Source organism: Acomys russatus, chromosome 1, assembly GCF_903995435.1.
Source record: "Acomys russatus chromosome 1, mAcoRus1.1, whole genome shotgun sequence".
In the NCBI taxonomy this organism is placed as follows: Eukaryota; Metazoa; Chordata; class Mammalia; order Rodentia; family Muridae; genus Acomys; species Acomys russatus.
This window is the reverse complement of record NC_067137.1, coordinates 122,007,573-122,027,678: the sequence shown is the minus strand read 5'-3', so window position 1 is coordinate 122,027,678 and position 20,106 is coordinate 122,007,573. Positions and strand designations below refer to the sequence as shown.

The 20,106-nt window shown below is 44.8% G+C and overlaps 1 pseudogene; it reads left to right on the top strand.

Annotated features, from left to right (window-relative positions):
* Nucleotides 1-2,265: 2,265 nt before the first annotated feature.
* LOC127195609 (KAT8 regulatory NSL complex subunit 2-like) overlaps nt 2,266-20,106 on the top strand; it is a 68,020-nt pseudogene continuing 50,179 nt past the window's right edge.

Here is a 20,106-nt window from a genome sequence, read left to right as displayed (position 1 = left end):
CCACAGTCACTTGGCCTCTGCCCAGGGACAGCCAACTGCCTGGGTGTGGAAGAAGAGAGCAAGGGTGCAGGGAGCAGTGTGAGACGTGTATGCCTAGTTTCAGGTCATGACTGCCAATATTAGCTCTTTGTCCACTTCTTCCACGAGCAGAAACTGGTTGTGCACCTCAGTGACAAGCCAGTCTCTCACTGTTCCACATGCCCCTACCCTTGTATGTTTTTCTGTGCTAAACAGGCAGGAGCCACCAGATAGGGCTGAGGAACAGCAGTGTCACAAATGGACACATCCAGGCAGTACCACAGCAGTGAGAGAGCAAAAATCCTGCATCAAGCCACGTGACCAGAGTGTTACAGCCGTGCGCAACTTGACTCAGCAGTGACCCACAGTTAAGCTGCTGAGAGCAGAAGCAGACATTTTACTTGCTCTTCCACTGTATCTCTAAAACCAAGGGCCTGGGTGACAGGTGGCCTGCCCCGGCCCAGAAGATCCTGGGGCTCAGCCTGTACCCTGGGAATCAGCAGTCACTGTCCCACAGTCTCTCTGGCCTCTGGCCAGGATTTTGTCACTTTACCACTTTCATTTCACAGAAACTGATGGAGTAAAAAAAAATTTTTTTTTTAATTTTATTTTTTGATGGAGTAAAATTTAAGGTCAAAGTCAAGAGATAGCACAGGACCTGGCGCTTGTAAGCAAGTTCTAAAACTCAAGTGACAGTTTCGTTCACTTTCCTTAATGTTACACTGAGCCTGTGACTTGGAGCTGCTCTGTGCGCTGTGCGCCAAGGCTTCCAGACACCAGGTCCCCTACAGTCAAGGGGCCTAAGAAGCAGCACCGCCTGGCATGGGCCTACAGAGTGGCTTCTGGCCCACTCCTGTCACAACCTTGAGTTTCCTACAATGAGACTGAAGACATTTAACTGGAATCTTTTGAACACCGCTCACAGAAATAGCGGAGGCAAAGTAACTGTCTGCAACCTAGGTTTCCTCAGCTGCCAACAGTGACCACTCACTCCTCATTCTCAGAGGTATCAGGGGCCACTTCTGGTCAGAGCTCTGCATCCTACTGTGCCCCGTCAATACTGTGCTCGTGAGGTAGAGGTCAGAGGAAGCAGGGTAACTGCAGGTACTGACACTGCTTTCACATGGATGGCATCTACTGTAGTAACGGACAGCCAGGCTGGGGCAGGAGGAGTGTGGCAGGTTTCCTTAGCAACCACACGACAGCCCCTCAAAGGACCAGGTTCTTCATAGCCACTCTGACCACGTCCCAAGCCCAGCTCCACCCTGCTGGATGACAGCAGAGAGCCAACATGGCCCAGCAAGGAAGGCCCATGGGAAAGGAAAGCCCAGGCCAGCCCTGGCAGTACAGGCAGAGGTCAGCACACAGGCAGCGCCCACAAACCTTAACATGGCAGCCGGGATGGAACCAAGCTACCATTCACTGCAGCAGCAATATGACACCGTCTAGGATTCTCGTGGACACAGCTGTCCAACACAAACTCAAGGTTCTTTTTCATTGCTGTGGAAATCCAACTTCACACACACACACACACACACACACACAGATAGAGAATGACATCTTAGCATCTTAGTGGATGATGTTCATCTTCACAACTGGGACATTAAGACACCAAACGTAAAACAGTGTCACTCTAAACAAACAGACTGTGCAAGCTGATCATGATTGTTGATAACATTTTCTCTGGATGCTAAAATAATCAAGGAGCTGACCATAACTTACAGTCAGGGCCCTGGCTTAGCGCACACAAAGCCCTGTATTCTACCCATCTCCAACACCATAAAAATAAAGCAAATAATAATAATAATAATAATAATAATTATAATTATTATTATTATTATTATTATTATTATTATTATTATTATTATTATTATTATTATTATTATTATATGGTATGCAGCGATGGGCACATCACAGATGCAACACCTCTCTGAGCCTTGTGCAGCCAGCCCAACTCTGCATGCATGCCCACAGCTAAGGATGGCACAGGGGCCTATGTAGCAATATTTGCAAAGACAAACTAGACACAGTATCTGTCAACAAGGAACCCAGGCTTCATCTGAGGAGCCACATAAACAAGCAGGCATATCTCACTGCAGTATACAGTAGAGTGTTAAAAGGAACTTAAAAACAAAAAAAGGAGGAGCAATTTCTAACACATTTTCTCTTGGAGTTTTCTATGGGGAAAATAAAGAAAAACTGAGTCAGCAGAGGAAAGCTGCTGTGAGTCAGCCCAACCACCACGTCATGGTCACTATGGAAACTATGGACCAACCCGGCCTCATTGAGGTCGCCATGGAAACTGTGGGCCAACCCAACCTCGCCATCAGAACTGTGAATCAACTCAGTCTTACCACAGTTTCTGAGGAAATGACAAACCAACACGACTGAATGGTGGTCACAATAAGAATAAAATGAATCCAGCCTCCTCCTCCTCCTCCTCCTCCTCGTCCTCACCGTCGTCATTATCAGAACTCAATCACATCGTGGTGACCATGGAAACCACGGCCCAACGTAGTGATAACCATAGAAACTGTAGTCTACCTTGACTGAGTGCTGGTAGCTATGGAAACTGGATGAATCAAGACTCATCGTGGTCACCATTAGAATTTGCTGGGCAAACTTCAAGAAATATGAGCCCAGAGATAAGCCATTGTCCACCCTCATGTGGCTGCTTAGCCCCTGTGGGCTTCAGAATTTATCTCTTCCGGAAATAGCACAGTAGAACCAGATGATCTGAGCATTGTGTACAATACTGAAATTGCACAGTCTGACACAAACAAAGAAAACTAATGACCGAGCTCTGAGAGCAGGGAGCAGCCGAAAGAAGGATGTGAATACACGGTCTGTCAGCAGCTCCCTGAGGTGCCGTCCAGGGAGAAAGATTCCTCCTGGATATTCCACATACCAAACAGGGACAGAGCTGGGTATGGTAAGAGGTGAAGGCAGAAAGCCCATGAGCTGGAGTCCACCCTGAACTTCATCGAGGGAAGTGGTAGCAGGGACAGGGAGATTAAAAGAGAGAGCAAGAAAGAGTGAGTTTAAACCTAAGGAATGAAGGAAGTAGAAAGTTCCCAGCTGCCATGGTTAGCTGACCCGACGGCACCATGGCACGACCTGAGATGACATCTTTGTCCCTTGATTTATAACAAGTCGGTCATCGAAGCATTTTTACTCCTCAGGGAGGCGAGGGCTCTGCCATCACAGCTTGGTAGGCTCCTTCATGCTTGCCAGAACAAGGTGCAACTGCCTGAACCAAACATCTTGCACATCCACTCTGGGCCACACCTAGACAGGGATGCCCAAGGCTCGGCTCCTACTCAGCTGTGAATTCTGTATGGAGTCCAGGCCCACCTGGGAGAGCCCCACAGTTGGAGCATTTGGTCCAGAGCTGGGGGAGTAAAGATAAGCTGAGGAGAGAGGCTCAGCAGCAGCAGCCAATCTCCCATCAGTAGAGCTGCAGCAGCGTTGCCAAGTAACCAGCTGCTGCTCCTATCAGCCTCCATGGGAATAAAAAGGTGTGACAGGAGGCCTGAAAACAGCACGAAATGAAAACAGTACATTGTGTGGACAAACGGGACAGTTTCCTAGTCCCTGCCTTACCTGGACAGCTACCCATGGCCTGTCCTGGGATCCTTCTGTTCCACTAACTAAAATGCTCGCAGCCACCTTCCAGAGGGAGAAAGAGAGCGGAATGGCTTCTAAAAAGCTTTATCCCAGAGCTCTCCTCTCCTCCATCCAGTTCACTGACCTTTGCCCCTACCCCACCCCACATACTTAAGGCAGATCCCCAACATGGAAGCCCTCACTGTCTGACCTACCACAGAATGGGGACAGTAGAGTCATGTATGTGTCACAGAACCCATTCAGAGGTCTACCTGGTCCCAGTACATGGCTCAGGATGCTTCAACCCACCCCGGAAATAGAAGAGACCCGCCCACCCCACCTTCACCTCCAGTCCTCTCCTTACACTGAGAGAAGCTGGGTGTGAAAGGCCCATCCTGTTCTGGGCTTTCACCTCTTTATGTGTCAGATTATTGAAGATTATTACAACAAAGTAGAGGTTCCCCTCACCCTGGAGACTCAACAAGCACTGCACCCTTGTGAGACCCAGGTAAAAGCAGGCTCTAAAGCTAGCACCTCCACAGGGCTATGACCATGTGTAACCCTGGACCTGCTGAGCAATGCTGTTCTCACATGTACAGCAGGCTGTGTATGTTTGCACACAGTCTCACCATAGACTCTTCACCCCAGCAGTACTCAGGCGCTTGGCCATGGCACGGAGTGTGGCCATCAGTGTGCCTCAGAGGAAGTCTGCCTACTGAGCAGGAGACTTCTGGGGACATTGAACAAGCCGCAGAGGGATGAGCTGTCTGCTTCCCCGCTCTACCCCATGTCCACCATGAGCCAGTGGCAGCTGCCTGTACCCATCAATCCCCTCTCAAGACTCACCCAAGGACTAGGGACATGGCTCATCTAGTAAACTGCTTTTCAAAAAGGCACAAGGACCCAGCCATGTGCTCAGGTAAAAAGCCAAGTGTCACATAGCATAGCTGTAAGCTCAGCACCAGGAACAAGGGGACAGGAGGATTCCTGGAGCTCACTGACCAGCCAGTCTAGAAGAACTGGTGAGCCCCAAGTTCAATGAGATACGTTGTCTTAAATAAAGGTGAAAAGCAACCATAAAAGACATCTGATGTCAGCCTCTGGCAAACACACACATACATACATGCACACATACACGCACGAACGCACACACGCTCAAAACAGTACATTTTCAGATGCACACAGAACAAAGGTCAACTGAGACCACTGTTCCTTAGAGGAGCAGCTGAAAGCCCCTTCACTGGCTTAAGTGCATGTCCTGCCCCAGACTGCCAGACACACTGGGTGTGCAAGCAGAAGCCACCAACAGGACTCACAGCTTCACCAGAGAAGAATGGCCAGAGCATGGAAGCACTGTGACTCCCAATCAGAACAGATAGCTTTTAAGAGGGAACGATTTATGAAACAGTTAGTTTCAATAAAACCTACTTTGTTATCTCACTGGAAAGAGATCTCCTGATGAAGTCAACCGATAGGAATCCCTCCTGGGGACCCATCTGGAGCCATGGTGCTGTCCTTATGGGTCAGAACAAAGGATCACGCTAAGGATGTGCAGTTTCAAGAACTTCCATCCAAAGGACCAAGATCTGCAAGGCTCCAAGTTGTTCTTCAGACTACTAATAATTTCTGAAAACCAAACATGGTTTATCTTTAATTACCACACCGAAGCCAAGGCTATTATAATGCCACATATCAAAAAAAAAAATGTAACCTGTCAGCTATGCCGGCCGTAGACAGAGGTAGGTGATCTTCATACCTTCACTCTCCCTCTTCTTCTGCAAGTCCAGTCCCTCAGTCTCATCCCCACCTCCATAGCCTCCACTCTTCTCTCTGTCACAACTTCCAGTGGCTCACACAGACCTTCTACAGCCTTACTCACCCATCCATCCCTTTGTCTCAGGAGCCAACTCTCCTTTACAGCCAATGCCCAAGTCTCATCCCCAGCTCTGCAGCAGACTTCCTTCTATGGCCTTTTCTCCCTCTCTGCCCCCATTCCCAGGGCACTAAGCAGATCCTGGTGGCACACACTGCTTCCTTTCCTCCTATGGACACCTCATCTCTAGCCCATAGCCATCCTTAAGTGTCAGCTCCCAATACCAGAAAAAATGTTTTACCCAGAATCCCTGGTGACCACACCTATAAGGATCCCAGAAAATGTCCCTATCAGGCAATATACAGCAACCACATTCTCCTAAGAACCAGAGAGGGCAACAGAAACCAAGGAACAAACCCAACACACCCAACAAGATGAGAACAGATATCACCACCTAGAATTATAATCTTCTCAATCCCAGATGACCAGACACTAGTGTAAAAAGCACAATTAATAACAGCAAGAATAATGTGTCTCCATTAGAGCCCAGGAACACTACCACAGCAAGCCCTAAGTATTCCAACATAGATGAAGCACAAGATAAAGTCTTTTAAATGGCTTTTATGAATATGGTAGAGGTCCTTAAAAAAGGAATTAATAAATTCCTTAAAGAAATCCATGAAAACACAAACAAACATTGGAAGGAAATAAATAAAAAGGCTGTTCAAGATCTGAAAGCAAAAATAGAATCAATAAAGAAAAGCCAAACTGAGAGAAATCTGGAAAAGAAAAATTAAGGAACACAAACAGGAAACTCAGAGACAAGCCTCACCAATAGGAAACAAGAGATGGAAGAGAGAATTTGAGCCATTGAAGACAAGATAGAAGAAATGGATACCTCTGTCCAAGTAAATGTTAAATCTAAAAATCTCCCAGGAAAAAAAAAAATCCAGAGAGCCAGGGCACTATGAAAAGTCAAAATCTACAACTAATAGGGATAGATGAAGGAAAAGAAACCCAGAACCTATTTTCAACAAAATCATAAAAGAAAATGTCCCTGGGGAAATAGAAAGATCCAGAGGGTCCTAGAAACCTACAAGAAGAACATCATGATGGGCGGATCTGGACCCAAGGGTTCTGCTCAAACTACTGCACCAGCCAAGGACAATACATGCAGTAAACGTCAAACCCTTACTCAGATCTAGCCAATGGACAGGACATTCTGTACAGTTGAGTGGAGAGCGGGGACTGACACTGACATGAACTCTGGTGACCCATATTTGACCACTTCCCAGTGGTGGGGAGGCCTGGTGGCACTCAGAGGAAGAATAAGCAGGATACCAAGATGAGACTTGATAGCCTATGACCATATAGTGGAGGAGGAGGTCCCCCTCAGTCATAGACCTAGGGGAGGGGAATAGAGTGAAAGCAGGAGGGAGAAACGGAAGGATACAAGAGATGGGATAGCAATTGAGATGTAATCTGAATAAATTAATTAAATAAAAAATTAAAAAAGAAAATGTCCCCAACATGAAGAAGAAGAGGAAGGAGGAGGAGGAGGAGGAGGAGGAGGAGGAGGAGGAGAAGAAGAAGAAGAAGAAGAAGAAGAAGAAGAAGAAGAAGAAGAAGAAGAAGAAGAGCCTATCAAAGTACCAGAAACATTAAGAACACCAAATAGACTGAACCAGAAAAGAAATCCTCCACTTACATAATAGTCACAAAAATAAATGTACAGAACAAAGAAACACTATTAAAGGCTGCAGAGGACAAATACCAACTAAAATATAAAGGCAGACCTGATAGAATAACACATGACTTTTCAATGGAGACTCTAAAAGCCAAAAGGGCCTGGACAGATGTTCTTTTTTTTAAAAAATCTAAGATACCACAGACACCATGCCAGACTACAATGCCCACCAAAACTTTCTACCACAATAGGTGAGGAAAATAAAAGCATTCATGTTAAAAACAAATCTAAGCAGTACCTTTCTACAAATCTAGCTCCACAGAAAATGCTAAAAGGAAAACTTCAACCTGAAGAGGCTAACCATAGCCAAGAAAACACAAAGAATAAATAATATCAAACAAGAAAGTCAAAACAATGGGTAAACCCACACCGCAGAAGAGAGTCACGGGAATCAACAAATGCTGCTCACTTCAAACTCCCAACATTGACATCTCAACTCCCCAGTAAAAAGACACAGACTAACAGATGGGTGTGAAAACAGGACCTATCCTTCTGCCACATCCGAGAAACATGCCTTAATATGCAAGACCTTAACACACCTCAGTGTAAAAGGATAGAAAAAGATATTTCAAGTAAAGGAAATTAAGAAGCAAGCTGGTGCAGCCGTTTTAATGTTTGACAAAAAGAGATGTCAAACCAAAACTAATCAGATGACATAGGGAAGGACAGTACACACTCATCAAAGAAAAAGTTCACCAAGAAGACATGCAATTTTTAACATCTATACACCAAACACAAGGGTGCCCAAGTTCATAAAAGAAACATTACTACAGCTTAGGTCACATATGGACCCTCACACACTGATAATGGGAGACATCAGTACCTTCCTGTCACCAATACACAGGTCATCCAGACAACAACCAAACAGAGAAATTCTGGAGCCAACTGATGTCATTAAACAAATGTACCTGATAGATATTTATAGAACATTTCACAAAAGATTGTCTCTTCCTCTCAGAAGCTCATGGAACTTTCTCCAAAATTGACCACGTACATGGACACAAATTAAGTCTCAACAAATACAAGAAAACTGATAACCATTGAGATGTAACAAGAATAAATTAATAATAAAAAATTTTTAAAAATAAATTAAAAAAAAAGAAAACTGAAATAACTCCATTCATCCTATCACAATTAACACTGGACAGCAACAACAGGAAGTTTATAAACTCGTGGAAACTGAACAACTCTCTACTGAGTCAAGACATAAATTAGGAACAAATGGAAAACTTCATAAAATTGAAGGAAAATCAAAACAAAATATACCAAACCTACTCAACATAATGTACAGAATGAAGGCAGTTTTAAGAGGCAAGGTCATAGCACTAAGTTCCTATACTTTAAAAAATAATAGCTGGAGAGATCTCATAATAGCAGCTTAATGGCACACCAGAAAGCTTTAGAACAGAGAAATCTCATGCAAAGGGAGTATATAGGAAGAAATCATCAATCTCAAGCCTAAAGTCAATAGAAAACAAACAAACAATCAAAAACTACAAAGAATTAATGAGAGAGTTGGCTCTTTGAAAAACAAATAATATTAACAAACCCTTATCTAAATTAACTAAAATGTGGAGAATGCTTATGGATTGGTAGAATTAACATAGTAAAAATGGTCATTTTACCCAATTCAATCTACAGATTCAATGCAACTCTCATCAAAATTTCAGACATTGAAAGAACAATACTTAACTTCATATGGAAAAACAAAAACCCAGAATATCTAAAAACAATCCCGTACAATAAAAGAACTTCCAGAGGTATCACCATCCCTGAACTCAAGCTATAATACAGAGTAATAGTAATAGAAACCTGATAGTATTGACATAGAAGCAGATGGGTTGATCAATGGAATGGAATTGAAGACCCAAAAGTAAACCTATACCCTGTGAACACTTGATTTCTAACAAAACTATACAATGGGAAAAAAGAAAGCATCTTCACGAATGGTGCTGGCCTAGCTGAATGTCTGAATGTAGAAGGACACAAATAGTTCCAGATTTATCATCCTCAATTCCAAGTGGATCAAAGGCCTCAACATAAAACTGGACACACTAAATCTAATAGAAGAGAGAGTGGGGAAGAGCCTTGAACTCATTGGCATGGGACACAACTTCCTGAACAGAACACCAACAGCTCAGGCTCTAAGATCAACAATGAATGGGACCTCATGAAGCTGGAAATCTTCTGTAAGGCAAAGGAATGAGAATGAGAAAAGATCTTTACAAACCCTACACCCGACAAAGAGCTAATATACAAAATAATAAAGAACTCAAGAAACTAGACATCAACAAATCAAATAACCCAATTTAAAAATGGGGTACAGATCTAAACAGAATTCTCAACAGAGGAATCTCAAATGGCCAAGGAACACTGGAAGAAATGTTCAGCATCCTTAGTCATCAGGGAAATGCAAATTAAGACAACTCTGAGATTTCATCTTACACCTGTCAGAATGGCTAAGATCAAAAACTCAAGTGACAGCACATGCAGGTGAGGATGTGGAGAAAGGAGAACACTCCTCCATTGCTGGTGGGAGTGCAAAATTGTACAACCACTTTGGAAATCAATTTGGTGGTTTCTTAGAAAAATTTGGAATGGATCTATCTCAAGACCCAGCTATGCCACTCCTGTGCATATACCCAAAAGATGCTCCACCATTCGCCAAGGACTCTTGCTGAACCATATTCATAGCAGCTTCATTCTTAATAGTGAAAAACTTGAGACAACTTATATATCTCTCAACCGAAAAATGGATAAAGAAATTGTGGTACATTTACACCGTGGAATACTACTTAGCTATTAAAAACAAAGACATCATGCGATTTGTGGGTGAATGGATGGAACTAGAAAAGAGCATCCTGAGTGAGGTAACCCAGACCCAGAAAGACAAACACTGTAGGTACTCACTTATCAGTGGATATTAGGCTGAGAGTACAGGATAACCATGCTGCAATCCACAGACACAAAGATGCTAAGTGACAAGGAGGGCTCAAGGGAGACACTTGAATCTCACCAAAAAGGGGAAATAGAATAGACATCAGGTGGATAAGGAGGAGAGAACCAGACAGTGGTAGAGTGGCGATGGTAACAGAAGGGGTCATGTGGGGGAGGACAAAGGGAAAGAGTACTGGGAGGGGCAACAGGATTGGGGAGATCTCTAGGATGAGCTAGATCACTGGGGCCATAGAAACTTCTAGGAAACTATGAGGGAATACCAGCTAAGACTCCTAGCAATGGGCAGTATGGAGCCTGAACTGACTATCTCCTGTAAGCAAGCAAGGCTTCCAAAGAAGGGACTGGGACACCAACCCAGCCACAAGGCCTTTAACCCACAATTTGTTCTGCCTACAAGATGTGCAGGAATAAAGATGGAGCAGGAATTGTGGGAATGACCAATCAATGACTGGTCAGGCTTAAGACCCATGCCACGAGACGTAGTCCACTCTTACACTGTTAATGATACTCTGCTATACTTAGGGACAGGAGCCTAGCACAACTGTCATCAGAAGGGCTTCACTAAGCAACTAATAAAAGCCAACACAGAGATCCACAACCAAACATTAGGCGGAGCTTGGGGAATCATGCGGAGGAGGGGGAGGAAGGAATCAGATGAGTCAAGGACACCACAGGAAAACCTACAGAATCAACTAACCTGGATACCTAAAAAAATAATCCTGTACAATAAAAGAACTTCTGGAAGTATTATCATCCCTGATGTCAAATTGTACTACAGAGTTATAGTAATAAAACCAGGATGGTATCGGCACAATAACAGAAACCCTAATTAATCGATGGAGTATGACTGAAGACACAGGCATAAATGCGCACTCCTCTGAACACATGATTTTTTTTAATAAAGAATCCAGAAGTACACACTGGGGAAAAAAAAGCAGCATCTTCCACAAAGGGTGCTGAACAAACTGGATGGCTACATATGGAAGAATGCAAATAGATCCACACTTATCAACTTGCATGAAATTCAGCTCCAAATGGATCAAGACCTCAACATAAAGTCATGTATGATGAGAAAGAGGGAGGAAGCTTTGAACTCATTGTCATAGGAAAAAGCTTTCTAAACAGAACACAATAGCACAGGCACAACTACCAACAATTTAAAAATGGGACCTCATGAAACGAAGACACTCTGCAAGGCAATGGCATTGTCATTCAGACACCAACATAATGGGATTCCTATGGGTTTGTCACTACATATTTATGCATTTTTGTACCTTTTATTGGGCTCTTTTTTGTTCAGTTGTTTTCTCCTACTCCTATTTGTTTGTCTTTGTGTTGTTTCATTTTATTTCATTATTATTATTATTATTCCTTAGACATCTGTTGGCTTTCTTAGACGGGAGACAAAAAGGGTGTGGATCCAGATAGGATGAGAGGTGGGGAGGAACTAGGAGGAGTAAGGGGAGGGAAAATTATAATCAGAATAAATTTTATTTTTTAAAAAAATCTATTTTCAATAAGAGAAAAAGTAACAAAGTAACAAACAGCTGGAGGTAAGGCACACGTGGTATTATAAATTAAAGAACAAAAAACAATGGATTTATTGAAAAATTAAAATACAGATAAGAATGGATCCCATAGATATGCCCAGTTATTTAAAGAAAGATCCAATGAATGACTAGATCCTTAATCGTTTGGGAGCCCGGTGTTATGACTGTCCCGTGTGAAAGTTCAAATAATCAGCAGCTGATCATCAGACCAAGGAGTACTCTCGCCTGGACCACAGGGAAGACTACGAAAGCATTTACACAGTGCCTGACACCTATCCTGCATTTACACAGTTGGTTGCACCGATCCTCATGGGACAGTTGGTGGGAGTGGTTTTAACAGACCGTCCTTCTGATGGAGATCTGAATGTATGTCCACCCGCTCCCATGATGACCACATAGGGTATGTGTCTACATATTCTCAGATAACCACACGGGTGCCAGGATAAACGTACAGGTCCTTCATCCACCTCCTCCCAGAGTGATTGCCGGGACTGCTGCCCTTCTGTATCCAGGACGACCATGTGGACACATGCCCAGGATAATTATACAGACACATGCCTGTCCACCTCAAGGTGAGTCCATACACGCATGACCCTCTATATTCTGCTCCTACTACAAGGAAATCCAATCCATTGTAGCTCAGAACATCTCTACCTCTGAGCTCTGCGAACCAGACACTGAGGCCCATTTAGCCATGTGCAGAGACAACTTTGGGTCTGAAGCCAGGCCTCCTCTCAGGCCATGTTCTCAGAGGGAGCTGAGCTGGACTCTAAGCAGGTATGTTCTCACTTGGTGATCATTCAAGGACGCTCCTGGGAAAGAATGCGTTTATAATTGGGCACAGAATCACCCAAGATAATCCAGAAAAGCTGGGTGCTCCTGGGCATCTTTTCCTGGCACATGCCCGTGTATGAGCCTTTTCCTAGCCAGTCACCCGCCTCCTAACCTCCACATATGGCCCTGGACTATGCCTCCAAGATTCCTCCCTGCTCTGTTTTCACTTCACTGTTTAAGTGGAGGCTTGGGGCAAACTCCATCCCTGGTGTTGTCGGGTAAAAGGTCTAAGCTCACTTCTGGGTTTGAAAAATCCACAAAACTCACCAATCCCTGAGCTGGAAGCCTACCCAAATTCCACCAATCCCTACCCTGGAAATCCCACCAATCCCCATCCTGGAAATAACCCCGCCCCCAAGAAACCCTATATAAAACCTGCTTCCTGCTCTGCTTCCCGCTGTTTCTTGCCTGAGCCCAGGCAGCTACCTCCTGAGTCTTCCCCAATAAATCTCTTGTGTAAGGCCTGTCTTGTTGTGTGGGGTTGTGTTATTCTTTGGCTCCCCGCCGCCTTGATACATTTTTCCTTTAAAGCTATAATGCTTCCACCTGTGTTTCCATGTCTGCGTATCAGCTCTCCTGTATGACCTATGCTGCCACTGCTGTCTGTATCAGACACTTTCCATAGTTGTAACAAAGTATCTCAGGAAAACAACTTCCCTGTGATTCTTAGCATTCAGTGTCCACCTGAGTAGGTTTAGAACCATGCCTGGCTGAACCTCTGAGGTTAACCGAGGAGGAAAGAGTCCCCCCTGATAGATATACCCTCTTAAACGACTGAGCCAGAGTCAACTACTCATTCCCTAAGTTACTTTTGCCAAGTTATTTTGTCACAGTGAGAGACAAAGTAACTAAAACAGGAAGATTAGTAGCAAGAACTGAGAGGGTTCTGTTGTGATATATCTGACCCTGTGTTTGTGGGAAGAATGTGGAAAAGTTTGACGTTTCAGGCTAGGAAATCTCTGGGCATCTGTATTCAGAGTTTAACGGGATGTCTGGGTGGGAATTTTGAAGCCCACAATGCCAAGAGAAGTGTGGACAAGGTGGTCAGAGATGACGAGGCTTCAGAGGGAGCATGAAGTTTCAGAAGGAGCGAGAACTCTGTGGGAAGTGGGCGGGCACTCACGTTCAACTCCAGCAAAGGCACTCGCTGGGTTCTGCTCCTGTCCTGAGAGTTTGAGGGTGGTGGAATTTAAAATCAATCAACTAAGTTATTTGTCAGAGGAAACCTCAAGACCACATACTCAGGGGCTGGAGAGCTGGCTCAGAGGTTAAGAGCACTGTCTAGTCTTCCAAAGGTCCTGAGTTTAATTCCCAACAACCACATGGTGGCTCACAAACATCTATACTGAGATCTGGTGGCCTCTTCTGGTGTTCAGGTGAAACACTGCATACATAATAAATAAATATACCTTAAAAAGACCACATACCCAGGCTGGGAATGGTTGCTGTTCTTAGTCAGATGCATATAGTAAGAGAAAGCAGAAAAATGTTCAGTCTTTTGAGAAAATAGTGTGAACACGTTTAAAGATGCAATTAAGGTGGATGCAGAGGAAACAACTGTAATTGTTAAATTTTTCAATGCCATTAAAGAGAAACCTTGCATTCTGCACTTGCATGATAGCAAAGAGCAGCCATAGAGCATCTGTCAAATGCTCCAATTTGTGAAAACACCATTCATTTGAGAAAGCCAACTGTGAATGTTGCTGAAAGGGTTTCCGTGCTTAAAAGCAATCACAGGAATATTTTCTAGATCCCGCTGCCAAGGGACACAAAGGTCACTACAGTTACCAGATTATGTTTAGAGCTAGCAGAATTTGGAAGTCTTATCTGTATGCTGCTGTGTACAATGCAAGAATATAGGGTCAAAGAGGCTTGTGCCAATGTTGAAGAAAGTCATCAAGGAAGGTAATATCGGCAACATCAGCTTCCCTACAAGGAGGGCCTGAGAAGCCACTGTATGGAGCTATGAAGGTGAAACCCAGGCTATAATGAAGACCCCCCCAGAGTGTTGGAGATGTGAGGACAATCGACATCCAGTGAGTAAATCTGCAAGTACTAAATGGAGCCATCCTAACTGAGAGACTATACGTTGCATGCAGCAGTGCTTGGAGGACAGGGCTACCCAAAGATGTTGAGACTCAGATGATGTCACCAAGAGCTCTATATGGCAGGCATAGAGTTCAAGTTTTGTGTTTTCTCTGCTGAATTTCACACTTGCTTTGGTCTATTTCTTTTTCTTGCTATTCTCCCATTGTTTCCTTTTGAAATAGGGTATTTACTCTATGGCATGGCATATTGGAAACAAAATTATTTTATAGGGACGCAAAGATAAGACATTGCTTTTTTTTATAGCGGAAGACTTGGCTTCAATCTTTAGAACAATGTCAGGACTATTTAAATTTGGGGGATTCATAGAACTCAGCTAAATTTGTGTTGTTATGAAATAATACCCATGCTCTTTTAATAAACAGGAGTGGTAGAACCATATAATTGAAAAATTGTGTTGTTGGTTAACAAGTTGAGAAGGAGCAAACTTGTGACGGTGAGTTTTCGCTGACAATTTGACTTTAGAAACACCAAGGAAAGATGTCTACAAGATTGTTTCCAGAGGGGACGTAATCCCCCTCAGGAACAGTCATAGGGGAGGGGAATAATGGGAAAATGGGGGGGGGAGGAATGGGAGGATAAAAGGGATGGGATAAACATTGAGATGTAACAAGAATAAATTAAAAAAAAAAAAAAAAAAAGATTGTTTCCAGAGAGTTTTGACTGGAGAAGAAGAACCTAATTTGACTGTCCATAACTGAATTAAGTGGGGGGAAAGGGAGACATGAGCTCATCACCTGCAGTATGTACTCTGCTTCCTGACTCTGGACACTGGGACCCGCTGCTTCATGTTCTCACTGCCGTGCCGTGCAGTCGCCACTGTAACAGAATGCACCCTGACACTGTGAGCCCAGAACAGCCCCCACTCCTGGGGTGGCTTCTCTGGGATGTTTTCTTACATCGGTGAGAAAAGTGACTAAGGGAGAAAGGATTGATTTGGCTCCAAGCTTCAGGTGTTCACTTGGCGCCATCACTGTGGGCTCCAGTTAAGTCAGACGATCATGGTGGAAACTGCTCAGCCTAGCAGAGGGTGGTGTGCAGGAGCAAGGTAAACCCTTCAAAGGCTGCTATTAATCACCCACCTCCTCCCACTAGGACCATACTCACAGCCCTCACGATCCAGTCACCTCACCATGATCTGACCCATCAGCCTAGTACCGGGCCCTCAAGTCCTGATCCTTTAGAGCCTCCCAAACCATAATGACCTCCTATCCAACCCAGTCTATAACATACTATGAAGGCCTACCCCAGAAACAGAAGTCACAGCCTACTCAACACACAGCTGCCACCCTCTGCCCACTCATGGTGCTGTCTACATGAGGGCTCTGTGCTTTCCCAGGCTGAGCAGTTCTACTATGACCATTTGGTATTGGGTCACCAGCTGCTCTACTCTTTCCTGAGGAAGATCATCTCCCCCTCACAGTGTTCCTTGGCTTTCTGTAATTCTTTATGTAAGATTGGGGCCTCCTGCACTTACCTATTGCTAGCATACCTATTGTTGCTTTCCTTGTTCAGCTTATATATTAAGTAGTCATGTTGGTAAGACTTTATTGGTATAGCTTCTGACATCCCTAGAAGAGACAATTTCAGGTAACTGGACCTGCTCAACAAGAGGAAAATCATGCTTGGTAGCGGAAACCTAACCAATTACCCAGGGCTAGTGAAGTCATAGGTCTCGAAGGAGAACCTACTGTGGGCCACTTTACTTTATGATTTACTTTATGGCCACTTTATGGTTTACCAGCATAAACCATAACAGAGATGAGTGTAGCCCTCACCTGTCTTCAAGGAAACTTCTCTTTGCAACAGATGGAGACCATTACAGAAAACCACAACCAATCAAAATGCAGAGGTGTGGAGCCCAGTCCCATTAGATATGTCTGCCAAACAATCGCTACACCTAAGACTCAGGAATCTTGCAGAAGAAGGGAAGGTTGTAAGAGCCATAGGAGTGGAGAGCTTTCTGTGAACCAGCTTTTAAATGTATGTCTCTTAAAGAGCCAGGTACGTGCATGGGGTAAAGCACTGGTCATCAGCAGCTGCAATGGGTAGCATCTCAGTATGTCAGTTCTTCAGGAAGTCTCTCTGGGTGCAGGATGGAAGTGATCACAGACTGAATGTCTGCTGAGCTGAATGGTCCAGCCAACCTTCAGCCTGACTTCTCTTCTGACAGATGATCAGAAGAGTGTTCTGGAAGGCTATCCCCGGGAGAGGCTCTGACACTGCAGCACGCATAGCCCAAAGCTCTACCTGATGGGGGTTTATAACCAATGATCAGCATGAAAGGCAACCTCTGGCTTTGAAGTCTTCCTGCCCGGGAAACTCACACCGAGACTGGACACTTGTCAGCCCATCTCTGAGCCATCTCCATGGGGGAAAGATGCTACACACAGAGCCTTAATCAATCATGGCCACCGTGTCTGTCGTACCCAGGAAAGTATAACCACACCTGAATGAAGGGTAAGACAAAGGACCCCCAGTTACCAATAGGGATGGGCTCCTCTCAGAAACACACAATGCCATTTGAACATCTGTAGGAAGCTCTATGACCAAAAAAACCTGCACTCACACTCATGTACCCATGGGCACATAGATGCATGGACTTCCTATCTGAACCATGTATTTCTTTTCCAAGGCACTTTGAAAGCTATGAGAGCATCCGACCAATGGGATCTCACAGTGCCAAATGACATATAAAACCCTGCTCTCTAATTGTAGTCAACCACACATCTGCTGGCCAAGCACAAGGCTTTTCCTACCCTAACTGGACACTCACACACTTCACACTCAGTGAAATATAAACAAGGATGCTTGCTTTTCTGTGTCCAATAGTAAATCAGTTTTCAGTAATCTCCTTAGATCTGAGAGCACAAGAGGCGGACACTTGCATGGAATAAAGGCATTCGTGTTAAAGAGGAGTGATGTGTAATTAAGCATCACACTGCACACTGGCAATGGAAGTGGTTCCCTCTCAGGCAGGAAAGCACCAGCCACGCCCAGTGTTCTGTCTATGAACTAGGCAAAGCAGCCAAGCTGAGGGCATACGCAACCAGCTCCTCCAGAAACTGGGGCTTTGAGATCATCAGTCAGCCTGGATATGGTGTTTTCCTTCCTTTCCTCCTCTGCCCACCTTTCTCCTCCCTTCTCTCTCCTCCCTTTCTTCCTACAAAGGAAGCCTCAGACCTCCTCTCTGAAATTCAGATTTATTTCAATTGCCCACATAGCTGGGAGACGCACTCGCTCCTCTAGGAACTAGTGCACGTATGTACGCCTGTCTGGTTGAAGCACGACGTGAGCAGGATTGTGTGTGCAGTACACGTGTGCAGGTGCGTGCACACAGGCCATGCAGAATCAGAAGCAGCTGCTGCTACACAACTAAGCTGTCAGCCCGCTGCACACAGACCTCTCTGCGGTCTGAAGATAATGAGGAGTCACCATGGCAACCCTTGAATGAGCCTCACATCTCTCCTCATTCTCCGGAACACAGCATGGCAGCTGCAGCTCCCTCTCCCAGAACACACTGTTTGAGAGCACAAGGCAACAGGATTGAGAGACTGTTCTCCTGTCACTTGCTGGGACTCATCTCGGGACATGTTCCTGCCAGAGTCAGAATCTTTACAGCCAAGGTCTCATCCCTGGATTTTACTTTGCCTCCGGTCACCAGGATACTAAAGCCAATGCCATTCAACTGAGTTCTGTTTCCAGGGATATTGTAGATAGAAATTAACTATTTAAAAAAAAAAAAACAGCCAAATTCATTGGGCTGGACCAGAGGGCTTGGAATGAGGCATTCCTTCCCTGAATTCTAGGTATGTTTCTATTGCCAGAGTCTGTCATTTTTGAGGAATTCTACTCCCTTACATTAAAGACTTGAAAACAATAGTGTTAGGGTAAAGATGAGTAGGGTAACTTGGTGTCTGAGAAACTCTGGCCAACAACATACACACTACAGGGGACTTCAGTTTCACCATTTGTTTTCCAGCTTAGTGCTAGATTTCTGAATTAGATGTTGACTCTCACACGTCTCCAAGAGGAGTCAAAACACTGACCTCAGGGATGAGCAGCATGGAGAAACATGACATCACTGCAGAGTGGAGAAAGGTGGGTGCGGCTACAGCGCAGAAAGCCTGGTGGGCAGGGCTGTAACACCCCGGGTCCTCCTGCCCTAGGCCTCCTCCCTTGTCCTGCACCCTGGTTCTACAGGACAATTTATTTCAATATGTGTGTTGCTTCATGAGGCCAGCTCTCACAGGAACATGGCATGCAGACAGATAGGTCCAAACCAAGAGGACACTCCTGATGAGGCCGTCCCACAGGCGGCAACTACCTATGTATCAGGCAGCAGATATCACCTATGTAAACTTTTCGGAAGAGGTCACACAGAAATGTTGGCTCCTGATTTTTACTACTTCACACATACCTAAAGAGTGTGACAAGCTGAGATCCAGGAAGCCAGTGTGTACCACAATACCCAGCAGCATCCAGGGGTCATGGCAGCTGGAGTGTCCTGAGGCCCTGCCTCAGCCACAGAAAAACATACTTGTCCCACAGTGCCACTCTCACCCTTGTGTGCTTTCACGGAGCATTTTTTTAGGACAAGAACTCTGTAGTACAAATAAAGACAGGATGTTTCTGCTTGTGGCCTAAAAAATGCAGTGTCACCGTCAAGCCCCAGCATAGCACAGTGGCTACGGAGGGCAGGATATCCAGCCAGGAGCCAGCACAAACATACTCACCAATACTGTCTGGCAGAGGTATCAAAGGCTAGGGGCAGCCCACCCACTGTGATGACAAAAATAAGTCATAAATAAACGTGAATTGTGACCAGGGAAGATGGCTTATAGTAGCATAGTTGTAAATCACTAGGTCCTAAGTTTGATTTCTTGAACCCGTGTGACAAAGCTAGGCATGGCAACCAGGCAAGACTTCCAGTGGAGAGTTGGGGACGTCACCTCAGCCACAAAACCTTCTCCCCACAATTTTTCCTGCTTATAAGAGGGTCATCGATAAAGAGGGAGTAGAAAGTAAAGGAATAGCCAACTAATGACTTGAGTCCCAGCCATGAGAGCGCATTCCTGACACTATTGATAATACACTGCTATACTTGAAGACAAGAGGCCAGCTTCACTGTCATCTCAGTGGCTTCACCCAGCAGCTGATGGAGCAGATGCAGAGAACCACAGCCAGAAATTAGGCAGGACTTGGGGGGATCTTATGGAAGAGCTGGAAAGGAAGGATTCAAAGAGCTAGAGAGGTCAAGGACACCAGAAGGGGGAAATATATCTATATATATCTATATATATATATATATATATATATTCAACTAGCCTGGGCCCACTGGTGCTCACAGAGACTGAACTACCAACAGAGAGCATGCACGGGATGGACCTAGGCCCTCTACACATACGTAACAGCTGTACAGCTTGGTGCTCACGTGGAACCTCTAACAGCAGCCTTTGGATCCTGTTCCCCTC